This window comes from Oryx dammah, unplaced genomic scaffold (genome assembly GCF_014754425.2).
Source record: "Oryx dammah isolate SB20612 unplaced genomic scaffold, SCBI_Odam_1.1 HiC_scaffold_23, whole genome shotgun sequence".
NCBI classification, from domain to species: domain Eukaryota; kingdom Metazoa; phylum Chordata; class Mammalia; order Artiodactyla; family Bovidae; genus Oryx; species Oryx dammah.
In genome coordinates this window covers 6,684,350-6,709,425 of record NW_024070207.1, presented here as the reverse complement: position 1 = coordinate 6,709,425, position 25,076 = coordinate 6,684,350, and the positions used below count along the sequence as shown (strand labels likewise).

The 25,076-nt window shown below is 36.4% G+C and overlaps 1 pseudogene; it reads right to left on the bottom strand.

Moving 5' to 3' along the window:
• Positions 1–13,082: 13,082 nt before the first annotated feature.
• LOC120882305 lies at positions 13,083–13,333 on the bottom strand (annotated as a pseudogene).
• Positions 13,334–25,076: the final 11,743 nt, after the last annotated feature.

Below are 25,076 nucleotides of genomic sequence, written 5' to 3'. Positions count from 1 at the left end.
AATATGCTGTCTAGGTTGGTCATGAAGCTTACCAAATGGCTCAGAGGTTAAAGGTCATAACTTTCCTTCCAAGGAGTATGTATCTTTTAATTTAATGGCTGGAATAACCATCTACAGTGATTGTGGAGCCCCCCAAAATAAAGTCAGCCACTGTTTCACTGTTTTCCCATCTACTTGCCATGAAGTGATGGGGCTGGATGCCATGATCTTAGTTATCTGAATGTTGTGCTTTAAGCCAACTTTTCATCTCTCCTCTTTCACCTTCACCAAGAGGCTCTTTAGTTCTTCTTTGTTTTCTGCCATAAGGGTGGTGCCATCTGCATATCGGAGGTTATTGATATTTCTCCCAGCAATCTTGATTCCAGCTTCTGCTTCTTCCAGCCCAGTGTTTCTCATGATGTACTCTGCATAGAAGTTAAATAAGCAGGGTGACAATATATAGCCTTGATGTACTCCTTTCCCTGTTGGAACCATCTGCTCTTCCATGTTCATTTCTAACTGTTGCTTCCTGACCTGCATACATATTTCTCAAGACATAGGTCAGGTGGTCTGGTATTCCCATCTCTTTGAGAATTTTCTACAGTTTACTGTGATCCACACAGTCAAAGTCTTTGGCATAGTCAATAAAGCAGAAATGAATGTTTTCTGGAACTCTTTTGCTTTTTTGATGATTCAGGGGATGTTGGTAATTTGATCTCTGGTTTCTGTGCCTTTTCCAAATCCAGCTTGAACATCTGCAAGTTCATGGTTCATGTATTGCTGAAGCCTGCCTTGGAGAATATTGAGCATTAGTTTACTAGCATGTGAGATGAGTGCATTTGTGTAGTAGTTTGAGCATTTTTGGCATTGCCTTTCTTTGGGATTGGAATGAAAACTGACCTTTTCCAGTCCTGTGGCCACTGCTGAGTTCTCCAAATTTGATGGCATATCAAGTGCAGCATTTTAAGAGCACTCAACATTTTAGGATTTGAAACATTTTAACATTTTAGGATTTGAAATAGTGCAACTGGAATTCCATCACCTCCACTAGCTTTGTTCCTAGTGATGTTTCCTAAGGCCCACTTGACTTCACATTCCAGGATATCTGGCTCTAGGTGACTGATCACACCACCATAGTTATCTGGATCATAAGGATCTTTTTTGTACAGTTCTGTATATTCTTGCCACCTCTTCTTAATATCTTCTGCTTCTGTTAGATCTATACTATTTCTGTCCTTTATCGAGTCCATCTTTGCCTGAAATGTTCCCTTGTTATCACTAATATTCTTGAAGAGATCTCTAGTCTTTCCCATTCTATTGTTTTCCTCTATTTCTATGCATTGATCACTGAGGAAGGCTTTCTTATCTCTTCTTGCTATTCTTTGGAACTCTGCATTCAAATGGGTATATCTTTCCTTTTCTCCTTTGCTTTTTGCTTCTCTTCTTTTCACAACTATTTGTAAGGCCTCCTCAGACAGTCATTTTGCTTTTTTGCATTTTTTTTCCCTTGGGGATGGTCTTGATCCTTGTCTCCTGTACAATGTCATTATCATCCAAGTCTATGCCCCGACCAGAAATGCTGAAGAAGCTGAAGTTGAATGGTTCAATGAAGACCTACAAGATCTTCTAGAACTAACACCCAAAAAAGATGTCCTTTTCATTATAGGGGACTGGGATGCAAAAGTAGGAAGTCAAGAAACACCTGGGGTAACAGGCAAATTTGGCCTCTGTCCATAGTTCATCAGGCACTCTGTCTATCAGATCTAGTCCCTTAAATCTATTTCTCACTTCCACTGTATAATCGTTAGGGATTTTATTTAGGTCATACCTGAATCGTATAGTGGTTTTCCCTACTTTCTTCAGTGTAAGTATAAATTTGGCAATAAGGGGTTCATGATCTGAGCCACAGTGAGCTCCTGGTTTGTTTTTTTTTTTTTTTTTTTGTTGAACGGTTTTCCCTCTTTGGGTGCAAAGAATAAAATCAATCTGAATTTGGTGTGTCCATGTGTAGAGTCTTCTCTTGTGTTGTTGGAAAAGGGTGTTTGCTATTACCATTGCGTTCTCTTGCCAAAATTCTATTAGCTTTTGCCCTGCTTCATTCTGTACACCAAGGCCAAATTTGCCTGTTACCCCAGGTGTTTCTTGACTTCCTACTTTTGCATCCCAGTCCCCTATAATGAAAAGGACATCTTTTTTGGGTGTTAGTTCTAGAAGATCTTGTAGGTCTTGATTGAACCATTCAACTTCAGCTTCTTCAGCATTTCTGGTAGGGGCGTAGACTTGGATGATTGTGATATTGAATGGTTTTCCTTAGAAATGAACGGAGATCATTCTTTCGTTTTTGAGATTGCATCCAAGTACTGCACTTTGAACTCTTTTGTTGACTGTGATGGCTACTCCATTTCTTCTAAGGGATTTTTGCCCACAGTAGTAGATAGAATGGTCATCTGAGTTAAATTCACCTATTCCAGTCCATTTTAGTACACTGATTCCTAAAATGTTGATGTTCACTCTTGCCATCTTCTGTTTGACCATTTCCGCTTTGCCTTGATTCATGGACCCAACATTCCAGCTTCCTATGCAATATTGCTCTTCACAGCATTGAAGCTGCTTCTATCACCAGTTACATCCACAACTCTGTGATGTGTTTTCTTTGGCTCCATCTCTTCATTCTTTCTGGAGTTATTTCTCCAGTGATTTCCAGTAATGAATTGGGCACCTACCGACTTGGGAATTCATCTTTCAGTGTTCTATCTTTTTCCTTTTCATACTGTTCATGTGGTTCTCAAAGCAAGAATATTGAAGTGGTTTGCCATTCCCTTCTCCAGTGGACCATGTTTTGTCAGAACTCTCCAACATGACCTTTTCGTCTTGGGTGGCCCTGCACGGCATGGCTTAGTTTCATTGAGTTAGACAAGTCTTTGGTCCCTGTGACTAGATTGGATAGTTGTCTGTGATTGTGGTTTCAGTTTCTGCCCTCTGATGCCCTCTCTTAGTACTGGGGTTTATCTTATCTTGGACGCGGGGTATGTCTTCACAGCTGCTCCAGTAAAGCACAGCCACTGTTCCTTACCTGAGATGTGGAGTATCTCCTCTCGAATGCTCACCACTCCAACGCTGAGCAAACATGACTGTAGTGATTAGCATCTGTACAGGTTTTCCTGTAACCAAGAATTTTTGCTGGGAATGTGGGACTTTCGATGATAAATCAAGGTCAGATATTGGAAAAAGAGATGGTTGGTGTGGCAGGCTGAGTTCTAAGATGATCCTTATAACTTTGTTGTACACATCTTATATGATTCCCACTCTTGAGTATGGGCAAGACTTGTGAATGGGATATCATTCTCACAATTAGATTACTAAGTAGTTGATTTGTACTTAATCAAAAGAATGATCATTGTAGGTGGTTATGGCATAATTGGGCTGGCCATTAAAAAAGGGTCTGAATCATTAAGTAAAGAGAGTCTTTCTGCTGACCTTGATGAAGCCAATCACCATGAGTTCTAAAGCTATAGCCTCTAAAAACTGACCTCTGCCAAATTCCAGTGATATTGGAGAAGGAACTTAAGACCCAGAGGAGATCACAGCTGCAGTCAACACCTTTATTTCATTCTTGTGAGACTCTAGGCAGATAATCTAATTAACCTGTTACTCCATACTTGACCAGAGAAGGCAATGGCACCCCACTCCAGTACTCTTGCATGGAAAGTCCCATGGATAGAGGAGCCTGGTGGGCTGCAGTCCATGGGGTCGCTGAGTCAGACATGACTGAGTGACTTCACTTTCACTTTTCACTTTCATGCCTTGGAGAAGGAAATGGCAATCCACTCCAGTGTTCTTGCCTGGAGAATCCCAGGGACGGGGGAGCCTGGTGGGCTGCCGTCTATGGGGTCGCACAGAGTGGGACACGACTGAAGCGACTTAGCAGCAGCAGTAGCCATACCTGACCCATGGAAACTGTGCTGTTTTAAGCCACTAAATTTGTGGTAATTGTTACACTGCAATAGAAAACTAATAGTATTGCTGCTGTTGTTGTTTTTCTTTTCTTTTTTTTTTTTTTCCTGCTCCATAATGAAATAAAATTTATGAACTTGTTGCCAGTTCCTGGACTTAAAAATTGTCATTTATTTTTGAGTCATAACATTATTTGCTCTAAGAATCATGTGCTTGAGGAACATGTGACAGAGTCAATTGCCATTCACTAGGCAACCAGCTGTGAGCAGGAGATGCCAGTAAGGAAGGGAGTAAATGGATTCCTCAAGGAATGAGTGGGTTTCTATGTGGAGAGTGAGGTTCAACAAGAATATCCATCAGGGAGAAGGAGCAAATTAAGGTATATTTTTAAGCAACATAAAGAACAATGATTTTGAAACTGATTTTCAATTGTAAAATCAATTGTTGTTCAGTTGCTCAGTTATTCCTTTCTCTTCACACCATCTTCAGCATTTATTGCTTGTGGATTTTTGACAATAGCCATTTTGAAAGGTGTAAAGTTTGTAAATCATTGTACTTTTGATTTGCCTTGCTTTAATAATTAGCATTGTTGAATATATTTTCATATGTTTCTTGGCCATTTGTATGTATTATTTGGAGAAATGTCTGTTTAGGTCTTATGCTCATTTTTTATTGGGTTTTTTATTTTAATGATATAAGCCACATGAGCTGTTTATAAATTTTGGAGTCTAATCTTTGTCAGGTACATCATTTACAAATATTTTCTAACATTCTCTGGGTTGTCTTCTTGTTTCCCTTATGATATCTTTGCTGTGTGAAAGCTTTTAATTAGGTCCCATTTATTTACTTTTGTTTTCCTTGCCATTCTTCTGGGAGATAAAGCAAAAAGGATATGGTGCAATTTATGTCAAAGAGTGTTTTGCTTATGTTCTCCTCTAAAAGATTTATAGTGTTCAGTCTCACAATCAGGTCATTAATCCATTTTGTATTTATTTTTGTGTGTGGTGTTAAACAATGTTCTGATTTCATTCTTTTACATGTGGCTGTCCAGTTTTCCCAGCATCATTTATTGAAGAGACTAACTTTCCTTCATTGGAAAGTCTTGACTCCTTTGTCATAGATTATTTGACCACAGGTGCCTAGGCTTATTTCTGGACTTCTATATTGTTCCTTTGATTTTTATTTTTATTTTTGTGCCAATACTATAATGTTTTGATGACTATAGCAGTGTAGTATAATCTGAAGTCAGGAAACCTAATTCTTCCAGCTCCATTTTTCTTTCTCAATATTGCTTTCACTATTTGGTGTCTTTTGTGTCTCCATATGAATTTTAAGATTCTGTGTTATATTTCTGTGAAAAGTGCCATTGGTCATTTGATAGTGATTGCATTGAATCTGTAGATTGCCTTGGGTAGTACAGTAATTTTGACAATATCGATTCTTCCAAACCAAGAACATGGTGTATCTTTCAATCTGTTTGCTTTTGTCTTTGATTTCTTTCATCAGGTTCTGACAGTTTTTGGAGTATAGGTCTTTGGTCTCCTTAAGTAAATATTGTTAGTGTATAGAAATGCAATGGATTTCTGTGCGTTAATTTTGTAACCTGCAATTTTACCAAATTGATTGATGAGCTCTAGTAGTTTTCTGGTAGCATCTTTAGGAGTTTCTTTGTATACTCTCATATGATCTGCAAACAGTGACAGTTTCACTACTTCTTTAGCAATCAGATCCTTCTTATTTACATTTCTTCTCTTATTGCTACAACTAGGACTTCAAAAATTAGTTGAAATAAAGTTGTGAGAGTGAGGAAATGCTTTTACCTTTTCATCATTAAGTATGATGTTAGCTATAGGTTTGTCATATATGGCCTGTATTATGTTGAGGTATATACCTACTTTCTGGTGAGCTGTTTTTTTTTTTTTTTTACATAAATGAGTATGAAATTTTTTCAAAAGCCTCTTCTGCATTTATTGAGAAGATCATATGGTTTTTATTTTTCAATTTGTTGATGTGGTATATCACAGTGATTGATCTGAAAACATTGAAAAATCCTTTTATCCTTTGGATAAATCCCACTTGATCATGGTGTATGAACCATGTATTGTTGTATTTGAATGTTTAGTATTTGTTGATGATTTTTGCCATCTATGTTCATCAGTGATATTGGCCTCTACTTTTCATTTTTGTAATATCTTTATCTGGTTTTGGTATTGGGGTAATGGTGACGTCATAAAATGAAAATGGGAGTTTTCCTTCCTCTGCAATTTTTGGAAGAGTTTCATAAGAATAGCTGTTAGATCTTCTGTAAATCTTTGATAGAAATTGTCTGTGAATCCATCAGGTTTTGGAATTTTGTTTCCTGTGTATTTTTAAATCACAGTTTACTTTCAGTGCATGTGATCTGTCTGTTCATATTTTGTTTCTTCCTGGCTCAATCTTAGGAGGTGTACCTTTCTAAGAATTTGACCATATCTTCTACACTGTCCATTTTATTGCCATACAGTTAATTGTAGTCTCTTATGATCTTTTGTATTTCTGTGGTCTCAGCTGTAATTTATCCTTTTTCATTTCCAATTTTATTGATTTGAATCCTTTCCTTTTTTTCTTGATGAATCAGGCTGAAGATTTATCAGTTTTATCTTCTTGAAAAAATTTAATTTCATTAATCATTGTTTTTTTTAATTTTTTCATTTACTTCTGCTTTGATTTTTATGATTTCTTTAATTCTAACTTTAATTTTTATAGTAAAAGATAACATTTATTAAACACTTGTCAAAAGTCATCCCCATTATGAAATATTGTCTTACAATATTAACTCATACCTAATATCTGATAACAAATATAGAAACTCTTATAAGGCAGTAATAATTAACTGCCATCATTACTATTTTTAAATTAATTTATCTATTTTAATTGGAGGATAACTACTTTACAACATTGTGACGGTTTTTGCCTTACATAAACATGAATCAGCCACAGGTATACATGTCCCCTCCCCCATCCTGAAACCTCTCCCACCTCTCTCCCCACCCTATCTCTATGGGTCCACCCAGAAGACTGGCTTTGGGTGCCCTGCTTCATGCACTGAACTTACACTGGTCATCTATTTTGCAAGTGGCAATGTACATGTTTAAAGGCTATTCTCTCAAATCTTCCCACTTTTGCCTTTTCCCACAGAGTCCAAATTCTGTTCTTTACATCTGTGTCTTCTTTGCTTCCCTACATGTAGAATCACCAGTCAGTTCAGTTCAGTTCAGTTCAGTTCAGTTCAGTCGTTCAGTCATGTCCAACTCTTTGTGACCCCATGGATGCCAGGCTTCCCTGTCCATTACCAACTCCCAGAGCTTGCTCAAACCCATGTCCATTAAGTCAGTGATGCCATCCAAACATCTCATCCTCTGTCGTCCCTTCTCCTCCCACCTTCAGTCTTTCGCAGTATCAGGGTCTTTTCCAATGAGTCAGTCCTTCATATCAGGTGGCCAAATTATTGGAGTTTGAGCTTCAACATCAATCTTTCCAAAGGATATTCAGGACTGATTTCTTTTAGGATGGACTAATCAGATCTCCTTGAAGTCCAAGGGACTCTCAAGTGTCTTCTTCAAAAACACAGTTGAAAAGCATCGATTCTTCAGTGTTCAGCTTTCTTTATGGTCCAACTCTCACATCCACACATGACTACTGGAAAAACCATGGCTTTGACTAGATGGACCTTTGTGGGCAAAATAATGTCTCTACTTTTTAATATGTTTTCTAGGTTGGTCATAACTTTTCTTCTAAGGACCAAGTGCCTTTTATTTTCATAGCTTCAGTCACCATCTACAGTGATTTTGAAACCCAAGAAAATAAATCTGTCACTGTTTCCACTGTTTCCCCATCTATTTGCTATGAAGTGATGGGACTGGATGCCATGATCCTAGTTTTCTGAATGCTGAGCTTTAAGCCAAGTTTTTCACTCTCCTCTTTCACTTTCATCAAGAGGCTCTTTAGTTCTTCGCTTTCTGCCATAAGGCTGGTGTCATCTTCATATCTGAGGTTATTGATATTTCTCCCAGCAATCTTGATTCCAGCTTGTGCTTCCTCCAGCCCAGCATTTCTCATAATATACTCTGCATATAAGTTAAATAAGCAGGGTAACAATATACAGCCTTGACGTACTCCTTTCCCAATTTGGAACCAGTCTATTTTTCCACATCCATTTCTAACTATTGCTCCTTGACCTGCATACAGATTTCTCAGGAGGCAGGTCAGCTGGTCTGGTACTCCCATGTCTTTCAGAATTTTCCGCAGTTTCCCCCCTGTCCTGAAACTCCTCTCACTTATTTCCCCACCCTATCCCTCTGGAATGACCCAGAGCACTGACTTTCGTGCCCTGCTTCATGCATTGAATTTGCACTGGTCATCTATTTTGCATATGGTAATGTACCATTTGTAAAGATGGTTCTGATGGTCCTCTCTATGTGGAAAATTCTTAAAGAGAATCCTCAGTACCATCTTTCTAAATTCCATATATATGTGTTAATATACAGTGTTTGTCTTCCACTTCTGACTTAACCTCACCCTGTGTAAGAGGCTCCAGATTCATCCACCTCATTAGAACGTTTTCAAATGCATTCATTTTAATACCTGTGCAATATTCTTTTATGTATATGTACTGTAACTTCCTTATCCATTCATCTGCCAATGGACATCTACGTTGCTTCCATGTCCTAGTTATTGTAAATAGTGCTTCAATGAATATTGGGGTCCATGAGTGCCTTTCAATTCTGGTTTCCTCAGGGTGTACACCCAGCATTGGGATTGTTGGGTCACATGGGTCGTCTATTCTCAGTTTTTTTAGGCATCTCCACATTGTTCTCCATAGTGACAGTACCAGTCTGCATTCTCACCAACAGTGTAAGAGGGTTCCCATTGCTCCTCACCCTCTCCAGCATTTATTGTTTGTAGACATCTTGATGATGGCCATTCTGACCAATGTAAGATGACACATCTTTGTGGTTTTGATTTTCATTTCTCTAATAATGAGTGATGTTTAGCATCTTTTCATGTGTCTATTAGCCATCTTTATGTCTTCTTTGGAGAAATATCTGTTTAGGTTTTTGCCAATTTTTGACTGGGTTGTTTGTTTTTCTGGTATTGATTTGCATGTGCTGCTTGTATACATTGGAGATTAATTCACTGTCAGTTGTTTCATTTGCTATCATTTTCTCCCTTTCTGAGGGCTGTCTTTTCACCTTGACTATAGTTTCCTTTGTCATGCAAAAGTTTTTAAGTTTAATTAGGTTCCATTTGTTTGTTTTTGTTTTTATTTCCATTACTTAGAGAGGTGGGTCATAGAGGATCTTGCTGTGGTTTATGTCAGACAGTGTTCTGCCTGTTTTCCCCTAAGAGCTTGATAGTTTCTGGTCTTACATTTAGGTCTGTAATCCATTTTGTGTTTATTTTTGTGTATGGTGTTAGAAAGTGTTCTAGTTTCATCCTTTATGCATAGTTGGCCAGTTTTCCCAGCACCACTTGTTGAAGAGATCTCCTTTTCTCCATTGTATATTTTTGCTTCCTTTGTCAAAATAAGGTGCCCATAGGTGCATGGATTTATCTCTGGACTTTCTATTTTGTTCCATTGATCTATGTTTTTGTCTTTGTGCCAGTACCATACTGTCTTGATGACTGTAGTTCTGCAGTATAGTTTGAAATCAAGAAGTTTGATTCCTCCAGTTCCATTCTTTCTCAAGATTGCTTTGGCTGTTTAGGGTCTTTTGTTTTTCCATACAAATTGTAAAATTATTTGTTCTAGTTCTAAGAAAAATACCTGACTTTAGATTTTGTTAATTCTTCTTTCTCTATTAGCTTTAGGTTAAGTTTAGGTTGTTCATTTGAGACTTTCCTCATTTCTTTAAGCAAGTTTGTATTGCTATAAACTCCCCTTTCATAACTGCTTTTGTTGCATCCCATAGGTTTTGGATCATTGTGCTTTAATTTTCATTTGTCTCTATGTATTTTTTATTTCTTCTTTGTTTTTTTTTTCAGTTATTCACTTGTTATTTAGTAGTATATTGTTTTGGAGAAGGCAATGGCACCCCACTCTAGTACTCTTGCCTGGAAAATCCCATGAGCAAAGGAGCCTGGTGGGCTGCAGTCCATGGGGTCACGAAGAGTCAGACACAACTGAACGACTTCCCTTTCACTTTTCACTTTCATGCATTGGAGAAGGAAATGGCAACCCACTCCAGTGTTCTTGCCTGGAGAATCCCAGGGATGGGGGAGCCTGGTGGGCTGCCGTCTATGGGGTGGCACAGAGTCAGACACGACTGAAGTGATTTAGCAGAAGCAGCAGCAGCAGCAGCAGCAGTATATTGTTTAGCCTCCAATTTTCTGTGTCTTTTTACGTTTTTTTTTCCTTCTAATTTGTATCTAATCTTAAATCACAGCATTGTGATCTGAAAAAAAATATTCTTTATATGATATCAGCTAGCTTTATATGATATCAGCTAGCTTTTGTGGCCAAGCATGTTGGCAATCCTGGAGAATGTCCATTTTGCACTTGAGAAAATTTGCATTAGGCTGCTTTAGCATGGAATACTTATATCATTCAAGATTGATGTGTCATTTAATATCTATGTTTTCTTATTGATTTTCTGCCTGAATGATCTGTCCATTAATGAAAGTGGTATGTTCAAGGTCCCCCACTATTATTGTGTTACTGTCTCTTTCTCAGTTTATGGCTCTTTGTATTTGCCTTATATATTAAAGGTCTCCTAAGTTTGATTCCTATATATTTACAATTGTTATATCTTCTTGGATTAATCCCTTGATTTTTTTTTCAGGATTGAAAAACACTTATTGAATCAAAATCAAATGCTTTCTTTTTATTATCTACCAGCCAACACTGAATTTATTCAAAATGAACACAGTGTACAAAAAAAGTATGCTTATAATATAAAAATATGTCAATTTTATTTCCTGGGTGCTGAGCAGAAGTCATTTTAAAAAAAATCAAGGCAAACTTGCTCTCTATAATATAACTGCTATAATTTAATAACAAAAGTGAAAGCTAATATATACTAACAAAGTATCTGTAAAGGCCCACTGATAATGCTGCATCAAAAATGCTGAACTCAATCACCATGGTTCACATTTCTGCTCTATGCTCATTGGCACCACTTCATGCCTATATCATGGGAAAGCACCTCTTCTACAGAACGCATGTCATTAGTTAACAGTTGTTAGCACATGTTTCTGCAAAATATTAACAGTCAATTCTATTTAATTAGATTCATTTTTCAAATCAGACACAATGTTATTGGGAGCAAATGACATAACAAGGTTTAAAAGCCCACTTATCAATGGGGAAAGTGAACTCCCTAAAAAAACTGTGTCCAGGGTTAAATCATGAAGTAGGGAAAGGGACCAGGGCCCCCTGTATTGTTCTAAGAGTTATACAATTATAAACTCTGTAATTGTTAAAGTCAAAATAGAAGTAGACTAACTAGCATTATCACTGACTATGCCTAAACAATCCATCTCTAAAGAGTATGCACACTGCAGTGTCCCTGGCAGGACCCTGGCTGCTGAACAGAATGACACTGGTACTCAAGCAAAATCCAGAATACAGTGACATCAAATGAATTCAAGTTTAGAAGCTATTAAACTGTAAAATGCTTATTCTGATTGCTAAGCATAAATGTTATTTCTTGACAGATTCTCTGCGATTGACAACTATGAAGACTCAAAACTGCAGAAATACAAGGACTGAATAATCTAGTGCCTGCTGTATGGGGTAACTTAAAAAAAAAACTGGGGGAAGAAATCCTTCCATGTTTTGCCTATATAAACCAAATATTTATTCACTTACCTATTTCACAAGAACTTGTGACTAAGGTGAAGATAACATTATCTCTCTCTCTTTATGCAGTTACTTAATTCCTGACTGTTTTCTTCCAGTTAAGCCCATTTCCTGCAGGAAATGGTACTCCTATCAAATATAACTGTTAGATAGGGCTAAACTGGAAATAGGATTTAAATTTTCTAATGGAAATCAAACCACTACTGGGTTTAGCACTACACCCTTATGTAGGAGGAGCATTTATAGAAATACAGTTTGTGGAAAACAAACATTTTGGATCCCAAGCCCAAGGATTCTTGGCAATACCTTAAGTCACCATCCAGGTTGTTCTCACAGGCAACAACACAGCCAGGTCAGCCACTGCTCCTGGCAACTTCCATTGTCCCAAAATGCGGACATGGAGAGACCAATGACTCCAGAGACTGCACTTAAAAGTAGAGGCTAGAAGCTCAACAAACTACTGCTGGAAGCCAACTGGATACCACAGTATTTAACAAGTGAAAACCAAGACCAAGCAAACAAAGAAATGAACAGCTACTAAGAACAGGATGCTCAGAGTCAGACTGGGTGAGGATACTACCACACACTCGATATATAACCACACTTTTTTACAATCCCAGGTTCTTGCTCTCAAATAAATAGATGAAACATTTACAGCAAAATGAATGCCTTATGGATGCAAGCTTTTCTTTTATTACAATTCTAACTAAATAAAAGTCATACTTCTAAAATAAGTTACAAGTTGTCTTTTTTTTCTGTGAAATTGATGTAACTTGGTGCCACAATTCACCTTTCTCTAATAGCAGCAGTATCATCACCCACGACAGCCAGGAGCTGTCCATTTCTGGCATCCCTTGGGCTCCCACACAAGCAACTTCATAAAGCATGCAGACACTACTCTGCTGCAGTTTTATATGAATAGAAATTATCATTGTGTTTATGGGTTGCATACCTTCCAAAATAGACATAAGTGGTGACAAATTAATCAATAATAGAAGGTCTTTGCTTACCAATAAAATAAATAAGGCAGAAGGATTGAAGGTGGAAAGAGAAAAATGTGAGGGAAGAATGCAAAACAGTGCTAGCATTCACAAAAAGATCATGCTAAAATCAGATCCATATTCATAAAAATCAAGAATTAAGCCACAATCCAAAGAATTCTGTCCAGGAGTTCAAAAGCATACATGCCAGCTGAAGGAAATACAGGATTCTTCTGACAACTTTCTTCAGAGCAGAACAGTAAAATGTCACTGGAGCAATCACAACAGGATGAACAAGATGCCACCACACTTTGAGGAAAAGTCTGGGACTATCCTGCCTTCATGTCCACCAGGAGCATCTGCACATCGGTGGCCATGCCACCCCCCATAGCCTCCCTTGGTCTATATGTAGTTCTGCAAGGAACTGACAGAATTCATCCCACTGAACAGGTCACTACGTGAGCCATATGTGCACGAAGTTTGTGGGCTCTCCAATCATACTTCTGTCAATCTGCCAGTGCCTTTTTGGCTGAGGCTATTCTGCAATACAGCAGTTGAAATGCAACCAGAATTCATTCATGCTGATAGTCCAAGTTATAAACGAGCACCATATATATCTGTTATTATGTTGAGGTATGTTCCTTCTATTCCTGCTTTCTGGAGAGTTTTTATCATAAATGGATGTTGAATTTTGTCACAGGCTTTTCTGCATCTTTTGAGATAATCATATGGTTTTTATCTTTCAATTTGTTAATGCAGTGTATTACATTGATTGATTTGCAGATATTAAAGAATCCTTGCATTCCTGGGATAAAGCCCACTTGGTCATGATGTATGATCATTTTAATATGTTGTTGGATTCTGTTTGCTAGAATTTTGATAAGGATTTTTGCATCTATGTTCATCATTGATAATCCAGAGCAAACATTATCCTCAATGGTGAAAAACAGAAAGCAGTTCCCCTAAAGTCAGGAACAAGGCAAGGGTGCCCACACTCACCACTATGATTCAACATAGTTTTGGAAGTTTTGGCCACAGCAATCAGAGCAGAAAAAGAAAAGGAATACATATGGAAAAGAAGTTAAACTCTCACTGTTTGCATATGACATGATCCTCTACATAGAAAACCCTAAAGACTCTACCAGAAAGTTACTAGAGCTAATCAATGAATATAGTGAAGTTGCAGGATATAAAAGTAACACACAGAAATCCCTTGCATTCCTATACACTAACAATGAGAAAACAGAAAAAGAAATTAAGTAAACTATTCCATTCACCATTGCAATGGAAAGAATGAAATACTTAGGAATATATCTACCTAAAGAAACAAAAGACCTATATATAGAAAACTGTAAAACACTGATAAAAGAAATTAAAGAGGACACAAATAGATGGAGAAATATACCATGTTCATGGATTGTAAGAATCAATATAGTGAAAATGAGTATGCTACCCATAGCAACCTATAGATTCAATGCAATCCCTATCTAACTACCAACAGTATTTTTCACAGAACTAGAAAAAATAATTTAACAATTTGTATGAAAATACAAAAAACCTCGAATAGCCAAGGCAATCTTGAGAAAGAAGAATGGAACAGGAGGAATCAACCTGCCTGACTTAAGGCTCTACTGCAAAGCCACAGTCATCAAGACAGTATGGTACTGGTATAAAGACAGAAATATAGATCAATGGAACAAAATGAAAAGTCCAGAGATAAATCCACGCACCTATGGACATCTTATCTTTGACAAAAGAGGCAAGAATATACAATGGAGAAAAGATAATCTCTTTAAGAAGTGGTGCTGGGAAAACTGGTCAATCACTTGTAAAAAAAAATGAAACTAGGAAACTTTCTAACACCATACACAAAAATAAAGTCAAAATGGATTAAGATCTAAATGTAAGACTAGAAAGTATAAAACTCCTAGAGGAAAACATAAGCAAAGCATTCTCTGACATAAATCACAGCAGGATTCTCTATGACCCATCTCCCAGAGTAATGGAAGTAAAAGCAAAAATAAACAAATGGGACCTAATTAAACTTAAAAGCTATTGCACAAAGAAGGAAACTATAAGCAAACTGAAAAGACAGCCTTCAGAATGGGAGAAAATAATAGCAAATGAAGCAATTGACAAAGAATTAATCTCAAAAATAAATAAGCAGCCCCAGAAGCTCAATTCAAGAAAAATAAAAGACCCAATGAAAAAATGGGCCAAAGAACTAAATAGACAGTTCTCCAAAGAAGACATGCAGATAGCTAACAAACACATGAAAAGATGCTCAAAATCACTCATTATCAGAAAAATGCAAATCAAAACCAAAATGAGGTATCATCTCACACCAGTCAGAAGGGTTGCTATCCAAAAATCTACAAAGAATAAGTGCTGGAGAGGGTGGGGAGAAAAGGCAAGCCTCTTACACTGTTGGTGGGAATGCAAACTAAGGAGAACAGTGGAGAACAGTGTGGAGATTCCTTAAAAGAACTGGAAATGGAACTGCCATATAACCCAGTGATCCCACTGCTGGGCATATGTACTGAGGAAACCAGAATTGAAAGAGACACGTGTACCCCAATGTTCATTGCAGCACTGTTTATAATAGTTAGGACATGGAAGCAACTTAGATGTCCATCAGCAGACGAATGGATAAGAAAGCTGTGGTACATATACACAATGGAATATTACTCAGCCATTAAAAAGAATACATTTGAATCGGTTCTAATGAGGTGGATGAAACCAGAGTCTATTATACAGAGTGAAGTAAGCCAGAAAATAAAACACCAATACAGTATACTAACACATATATATGGCATTTAGAAAGATGGTAATGGTAACCCTATATGTGAGACAAAAAAAGAGATGCAAATGTATAGAACAGTCTTTTGGACTCTGGAGAAGGCGAGGGTGGGATGTTCTGAGAGAATAGCATTGAAACATGTATATTATCATATATGAAACATATCGCCAGTCCAGGTTCGATGCATGAGACAGGGTGCTTGGGGCTGCTGCACTGGGATGATCCAGAGGGATGGGATGGGGAGGGAGGTGGGAGGGAGGTTCAGGATGGGGAACACATGTAAACCCATGGCTGATTCATATCAATATATGGCAAAAACCACTGCAATATTTTAAAGTAATTAACCTCAAACTAAATTAATTTAAAAAATGAACCACACATGTATCTTGGGGATATTTTCATGGTTTTAAAAGAATGTCATCTCAGAAAACAATTACGTACAAAATTAAGATAAAGACACTTGTCAGAATCAGGGGACCAGACAAGTCAGAACAAAAAGTAGTATATCTTGGTATAGCTTTCTCATGTCTTCAATTCCCTACAGCAATATTGTTCCCTAAGATTGTATTGTTCACACATGATGGGTCCCTGCAAGATCTGAAAAAAACTGAAAAATTTCCCATAAAACAGTTTTTTATCTTTGGGACCTACCTTACTTTTCTAGAAGAATTTATACTGACAATCAACGTATTTTGCCTTTTTAATTCTTAAACAAAATAAGGATCTGAAAATATCTATATTCTCATGTGGAGAAAAAGTGACTCCTGTTTTCAGGTACTTCATGAAACTCGTATCATAGTTCTCAAGTTATCTACAAGGCATTTTATAGACTTTAACTTAGTTGATTCTTGCAACAATCAAGTGAGGTAAGCATTGTTATTTCCATTTTCTATATGAAGAAAAGAGGCTCCAAGAAATTTGTATAAAACCACAGAGGTAGTGAGTTGCAAAGCTGAGTAACTGTGTTCATAAGGGTTCTTTAGAGAAATAGAACCAACAGGATGTGCTTATTAATTAAGATTTATAATAAAGAATTAGTAAAAAATAATTATTATGTCTGGGTAGTCCAAATCTGCATTGTGGGTCAGCAGGCTTGAGAGTAAAGAAAGCCAATGGTGAAGAAGTCCAATGACATACTGCTGGAGGTTTCTCTCTTGCTCAGGGAGGGTTTCTTTTTATTTGCTCTACTCAAGCCTTCAGCTGATTAAATGAGGCCCATCCATATTATGAAGTGTGATGTACTTATTCAAAATCCACTAATTTAAATGTTATTGCCATTCAAAAACACCCTCCAAACTCACATATAAAATTAACCATCACAGCTATAAACCTAGGAAGTCTGATTACAGAGCTTTTTATAATTTTGAGCATTTTACATGTAAATGTCTACAATTAAGTATTTCTAATGTGCTATTTAAGCCTCACAACACTCTCATGAGGTCAATACTCTTATGATCCTTATTTTACAAATGAAGAGAGTGATGCTTGAGAAACGAAGAAACTAGCATATAGTTACACAGCAAGTAAACATTAAAGCTAGAATTAGAGTGCAAGTTTTTAAATTAAAAATTTAAATTTTATTTTAAAATGAAAATCTTATTGTATATATAATAACATTTCCTTTGCAAAACAAAACCCCATGATCTTCACTGCACTGTGGAGATAATAAAAAGTTAATTGACAAATGGCCATACATGTATTAAGTCCTCTCTAAAGATTTTACAGTATGTGCTATGATCATCCTCATTTTACAGATGAGAAAATTGAGACATAGAGATGTGAGTGGCAGAGTGGGAACTCAAACCAAGGCAGTCTGATTATGGAGCCTGTGCCTTTTACCTCTGTTAATAGCATTTTTGCAGAATTACTACTAATAGTAAGCATAAAAAATCAGGACAAAGTATTTCCAGTACATTGGTGAAAGCTATAGAGACATAAAGGAAGACAAAATAAAAGTAGTTAGGGAGTCTTCAAAAATATAACTAAAGTCCAACATACTAATCATTATGGAAATGCAAATCAAAACCACAATGAGATAGCATCTCATGCCTATCAGAAATGGCTATTGCCAAAAAGACAACAAATAACAAGTGTTGGAGAGGATGTGGAGAAAAGGGAACTCTTATGCATTGTTGGTGAGAATGTATATAGGTGTAGACACTATAGAAAAGACACTGAAGATTTCTCAAAAAGTTGAAAATAAAACGACCATATGATTCAGAATTTCATTCCTGGGTCTTTAGTCAATGAAAACAAAACACTAAGTCAAAGTGTTATATGTGCTCTTATGTCCATTTCAACATTATTTACAATAGCCAAAATATGGAAGCAATCAAAGTGCCTAAAAATATACAGATATAATGGAATATTACCTGTCCATAAAAATGAAATCTTGCCACTTTCAACAACATACATGGACCAAGGGGCTCCTGGGTGTGGCATAGTTGGTAAACAATCTGCTTGCTAATACAGGAGATGCTGCTTTGATCTGCTTGCTAATGCAGGAGAACCCTGGTTTGATCCTTGGGTCAGAAAGATCCCCTGGAGGAGGAAATGACAACCTATTCCAGTACTCTTGCCTGGAAAATTCTATGGACAGAGGAGCCTAGCAGGCTAGAAAATATGCTAAGTGAAATAATCATATTTAATATATATTTCTTTCTTTCAAAGAAAAGCAAATGCCATATGATTTCATTTGTAGGTGGAATCTTAAAAACGAAGCAAACTTAACAAAACAGTCATAGCTACGAAAAACAAGTAGATTAAGTAAAAACTATTAGTTACAAAATAAATTAATCATGAGTATAAATTGTGTATCTTGAGAAATATAGTTAATAATACAATGTCTTTGTATGGTAACTAAGCTTATTATGGTATTTATTTTGTAATGTATAGAAATATCAACTCACTATGTTGTACACCACAAATAAATGTAGTGTTATAGACCAATTATACTTCCAAACAAACTCAAAAAAAAAAAAAAAAAGAGAGAGAGAGAGAGAGACAGATCATATTTGTCATTACCAGAGGTGGGGTTTAACGGGGGAGGTGGAATTACATTAAGGCAGTCAAAAAGTACAAACATCCAACTACAAGATAATTAAGTACTAAATATTTAATATATAACATGATAAATATAATTAACTCTTCTATATGTGAAAGTTGTTAGAGAGTAAAACCTAAGTGTTTTAATATAAGGAAATTAAATATTTTCTTTTTATTTTATGTTTATATGAGATGATGGAGGTTCACCAAATTTACTGTAGTAATCATTTTATAATGCATGTAACTCAAAATAGTATACTGTACGTCTTAAACTTACACCATTGTATGTCAATTATATATCAATAAAACTGTATATGTCCCCTGGAGAAAAATGGCAACCCACTCCAGTATTCTTGCTTGGGAAATCCCATGGACAGAGGAGCCTGGTGAGTCCATGGTGTCGAGCCAGACATGACTTAGCAATAAACAACAACGTGTGTGTGTGTGTGTGTGTGTGTGTGTAGTCATATTTAATTTTCTTCCCAGGTGGTGCTAGTAGTAAAGAACCTACCTGCAAATGCAGGAGCCATAAGATACATGAAACATGGGTTTGATCCCTGGGTTGGGAAGATCACCTGGAGGAGGGCATGGCAACCCACTCCAGTATTCTTGCTTGGAGAATCTCATGGAAGAGGAGCCTGGTCGGTTACAGTCCATAGGGTCACAAAGAGTCAGACAAGACTAAAGCTACTTAGCACACGCGCACACACACACACACACACACACACATATACATATAAAGCTTGTATAGAGGATATAATTTTATAACATTTCCATATTTCTGATGATGAAAAAAAGAATGTTTCCTCTCTGGAGACATTTAAAATTTCATAGTGCATTAGAAAGTAGACCTTAAGAAAAAGTCCTCAAATGTAAAGACATAAGAGAGAAATCTATTTATGAAACTGAAAGATCTGAGTTCTGTTTTATAATTTGTATTTTATTTGGACGATTATATGATTAAAAAGAATTAGTGATTCTTTTATGTAGTCTCATGTTTTGAAACCTTATTACAGAAAGTTATGTAAGTCCTTTTAACTTAATGCACTTCTGAACATCATTATTTATATTGATATTTTAATTTATGTCAGAAATTTAGTTAAATACAAGAGAATTTTGTTCAAGAAAATTGGTAAAAAGAACAGATGGAACCTATGAAGTCCTTCACAGTCAAATTCTCTGTCTTCATGCAATTCTTGCCTTCTGTGATCTTTAATGATAGTATTATAGTATTGACAGTCAACACTATTCCTATCTTTTTATATGCTCTGTGAATTTTGATACAATTTAGAAACATGGAGAACAGCTTATTCCCTTGTTTTGATATATCAATGCAACAGATTTCTCCCTCATATATTATTTGCATATTTATTTTTAATCTGTGCATACTTCTCTCTCACACAAACATATGCATACACACACACACACATAGACACACACACAAGGAAAATAATCAGTCGAGAATCGAGAATGGTAAACAAAGGTATTAATGGGATGGGAAAGAAAATGTTTGCAATGAAAGTTTTCTTTCTTTCTTTTTTAAAATATAGTCTACCTTCTTTTTCTTTTTCCGGTTTAGGCTACTTTGCTTGTAAGGAATTGGCTTCAGATATTTGTGTGCCTCAAAATACAATTGGACTTTCACAGGCTCTCCTTTCAGTAATTCTTATAACATGTCAAGGGTTAAAATGGTTAAATATCATTGTGCCCATAATAAACATCAATAACAAAATTTCACTGAGAAAAGATAAATATTGAGCTACAAAACAAAATTAAAAGCTTAAATCAGATGATAGAGCATACACTGGACCATGCAGAAAACAAGAGAGTTCCATAAAAATATCTACTTCTGTTTTATTGGGTATGCTAAAGCCTTTGACTGTGTGAATCACAACAAACTGGAAAATTCTTAAAGAAATTAGAGTACCAGACCACCTAACCTGTCTCCTGAGACACCTGTATGCAGGTCAAGAAGAAACACAACCAGAAAAGGAACAATTGACTGATTACAAACTGGGGAAGGAGTATGAAAGATTGTATATTGTCACTGTGCTTATTTAACTTATATGCAGAGTACATCATGTGAAATGCCAGGCTGGATGAAGCACAAGCTGGAATCAAGATTGCTGGGAGAAATATGAGCAACCTCAGATATGCAGATCATACCATTTTAATGGCAGAAAGTAAAAAGGAACTAAAGAGCCTCTTGATGAGGGTGAAAGAGGAATGCTGGAAACAATATTAAAAAATAAATAAACTAAAATCATGGTATCTGGTCCCATCACTTCATGGTAACTAGAAGGGGGAAAAGTGGAAACAGTGACATATTTTATTTTCTTAGGCTCCAAAATCACTGCAGACGATGACTACAGCCATGAAATTAAAAGATGCTTGCTCCTTAGAAGAAAAACTATGACAATCCTAGAAATTTCTTGGCTGACAAAGGTCCTTCTAGTCAATGCTATGATTTTTCCAATAAGCATGTACTTATGTAAGAGTTGGACCATAGCAAAGGCTGAGCAACAAAGAATTGATCCTTTTGAACTGTGGTGTTGGAGAAGACTCTTGAGAGTCCCTTGGACTACAAGGAGATCAAACCAGTCAATCCTAAAGGAAATCAACCCTGAATATGCATTGGAAGGACTGATGCTGAGGCTGAAGCGCCAATACTTTGGCCAACTGATGCAAACAACTGACTCACTGGGAAAGACCCTGATGTTGGGAAAGATTGAAGGCAGGAGGAGAAGGGGATGACAGAAGTTGAGATGGTTGGATGGCATCACTGACTCAACGAACATGAATATGAGCCAGCTCTGGGAGGTAGTGAAGGACAGGGAAGGCTGGCATGCTGCAGTTCAAGAGGTCACAAAGAGTTGGACATGACTGAAAGACAGCAACAGCAACTCCAGTAGAGATCTACGCTAAAGAAGAACCATTATTTCTTTTCTGCTATACTGAGCAGTTAGCTCTCTTCATGCGTTATTGGTACCTTTTCTTTTTCTATGGCAAAACAGAGAGTATCTGGTAATAAACAGCTGCCCATGGTCTGGATTCATGGCCTCACCTTGTTTCCAACTCTCTCTGTGAATTTTTGAATAAGGAGTTTCTCATATCAAGCACTATTGCCTCATGTATTTGTAACACACTAATGGAGTTTCCTAATCCCTTTTAAGACTTTACCCTTGAAGACTGAGAGGAAGGGGACAGGTAATTGAATTCCTCCCTTTCTTCCAAGTATAGTGCAAGGATTTTATGCATTATTTTAAGAAAAATCCTGTCTAGTTTGGTCAACCAATACAACATCAACTACTACTAATATCGTCCACACCATTTTAAGAACTATATATTATTAATGATACAAAACAAGACTGGTTGCAAGCCCAAGGACATAATTAAATTTACTGACGTCTAAATAATAGACATGCCTAGTACAAAGGGAAACTTTAGTCCATATTCTCATTCTCTTTGTCTGTATACTGTGTACTCTTACAAACTGTATACCATTTAAAAATATATGAACAGTTACAGAAGATTTCGCTAGCTCCTAGATAGGAACGTATATATTAAGGAGATAATCTGTGAAAGAGACACAGTGATAAAATCAGAACTCCAGTGTGCTATACAGCAGGTTCCCACTAGCTATCTATTTTACACATCGTAGTGTGTATATGTCAATCCTAATCTTTAAAATTGGCACAGCCTTCCCTTCCCTCTCTGTGTCCACATGACCATTCTCTACATCTGTATCTCTATTTCTGCCATGCAAATAGGTACATCTGAGCTATTTTCTTCTAGATTCCACGTATATATGTTAATATACATATTTGTTTTTCTCTTTCTGACTTACTTCACTCCGTATCCATTCACATCACATCCATTCACACCTCTACAAATGACCCAATTTTGTTCCTTTTATGGCTGAGTAATAGTCCATTGTATATGTATATACCACATCTTCTTTATCCTTTCACCTGTCAATTGGCATTCAGGTTGCTTCCATGTCCTGGCTATTGTAAATAGTGCTGCAATGAACATTGGGATACATGTGTTTTTTTGCATTATGGTTTCCTCAGGGTATATGCTCAGTACTGGAATTGCTGGGTCATATGGTAATTCTATTTTTAGTTTTTTAAACAAAATTTGGTTCTTTCAGGATATAAACAAAACTGATGAGCCATTAGCCAGAGTCTTTAAGAAAAAAAAGGAAAGGATTCTAATCAATAAAATTAGAAATGAAAATGGAGAAGTTAAAACAGACAAGGCAGGAATGAGACATAAGAGATCATAAGAGACAACTATGAGCAACTATATGCCAAAAAACAGACAACTTGGAAGAAGTGGACAAATTCTTAGAAAAGTACAACCTTCCAAGATTGAACCAGGAAGAATTAGAAAATAAAAACAGATTAATCACAAGTAATGAAATTGAAACTGTAATTGAAAATCTTCCAACAAGCAAAAGTCCAGGGCCAGATGGTTTCACAAGCAAATTCAAAGATTTAGAGAAGAAGCAACACATTCTGCTCAAACTCTTCCAAAAAATTGCAGAGGGAGGAACACTCCCAAACTTGTTCTAAAAGGCCATCACACCCTGTTACCAAAACCATAAAAGGATACCAAAAAATTACAGACCAATATCATTGATGAACTTAGGGGAAAGAATCCTCAACAAAATACTAGCAAATAGAATCCAACAACACATTAAACAAATTATACACTATGATCAAGTTTGATTTATCCCAGAATGCAAAGATTCTTTCATATACACAAATCAATCAATGTGATATGTCTTATTAACAAATTAAAAAGTAATAACCATATGGTCATCTCAATAGATGCAGAAAAAGCTTTTGACATAATTCAATACCCATTTATGATAAAAACTCTCCATAAAGTGAGTACAGAAGGAACCTACCTCTGCATAATAAAGGCCGCACACTACAGACCAACAGCAAATATCCTCAATGGTGAAACAGTTCCTCTAAGATCAGGAACACTGTTATATTTTTTAAAAAGAGAAAACGAAAATGGGAACAATTAAGAAGCTTCTAAGAGCTTCCAACATTCTTTTAAAAGTAAAGTTTATATTTCTGATGCAACCAGAATCCAAAATACTGCAGTATTCTATACAGTTAGATGAAGGAGAAACATGGTGATTTCCTTATATACACCCTGCTTAAAAAATATACCATTAATTAAGACATTAGATAAATTTTTGAGAGCCTCTGTGGAGCCACATATTGCAGTGCTGTCAAAAATTATGTCTTTTATTCTTTTATCCAAAGGGAGATTGGTTAAATTTAAAATAAAATTGAAAGTTTATGTTTGTTGAAAAAACATCTATTTCTGAAAATGTCCATTGAGCTCTGATGAACACAGGAAACACTCTTTTCTGTACAGTATTTCCTGGGTCGGGGAATGAAAGGCTGGAATCTGGGCTAGACTACAAAAGTGAACACCTGAGACTCCACTTCAGGAAAACTTTAATCTTCTTGAGATTTCAGGGAGATAGAGATATTATTAAGTGGCCAGATGCTGATATTTAAAACCAGATTGCCTTTGCTATCCAAGTAATCTATCTTTATTTGAATAACTGGCAAATACATTCCTGACAACTATCAGGGCACTTCTGGAAGAGTTTATGAGTGACACGTTTTATTCATCAAGAAATTAGTAGATGATATTGTGATTGCCAAAGTAAGATTACGTACAGATAACCACAATAAAGGAGAGGGAATTTTTTCCTCTGTAAACATGTTCTTTGTTCTTCTTCTTCTTCTTCTTCTTTTTTTCTCTCACACGGCTTTCTTTTGTTGTGGTAATGCAAAACTCAACATGCCTTGTAAAAAGAGTTGTGAAGGGAACGGGGATTAATTCTTATAAAGAAAAAAAAAATAATGTAGAGAATCCAATGGGTGACCAAATAATTCAGGAGACAAGCTAGGCAATATTATTACTCCTTTTTAAAAATTCTTAAACTGTATACCATGCACACAATTGTAAATCTATTTTAGATGACACAATCCCTTATGTGGGAAAAAAATAACTTTTGAATGGTACATGTATTCTTTGCTGATTAGAGACTTATATGTTTCTGGAGTTTTATTTTTTTATTTTTTTTAAATATAAATTTATTTATTTTAATTGGAGGTTAATTATAATATTGTATTGGTTTTGCCATACATCAACATGAATCTGCCACAGGTATACACGTGTTCCCCATCCTGAACCCTCCTCCCTCCTCCCTCCCTGTACCATCCCTCTGGGTCATTTCAGTGCACCAGCCCCAAGCATCTAGTATCATGCATTGAACCTGGACTGGCGACTCGTTTCTTATATGATATCATACATGTTTCAATGCCATTCTCCCAAATCATCCCACCCTCTCCCTCTCCCACAGAGTCCAAAAGACTGTTCTATACATCTGTGTCTCTTTTGCTGTCTCACATACAGGGTTATCATTACCATCTTTCTAAAT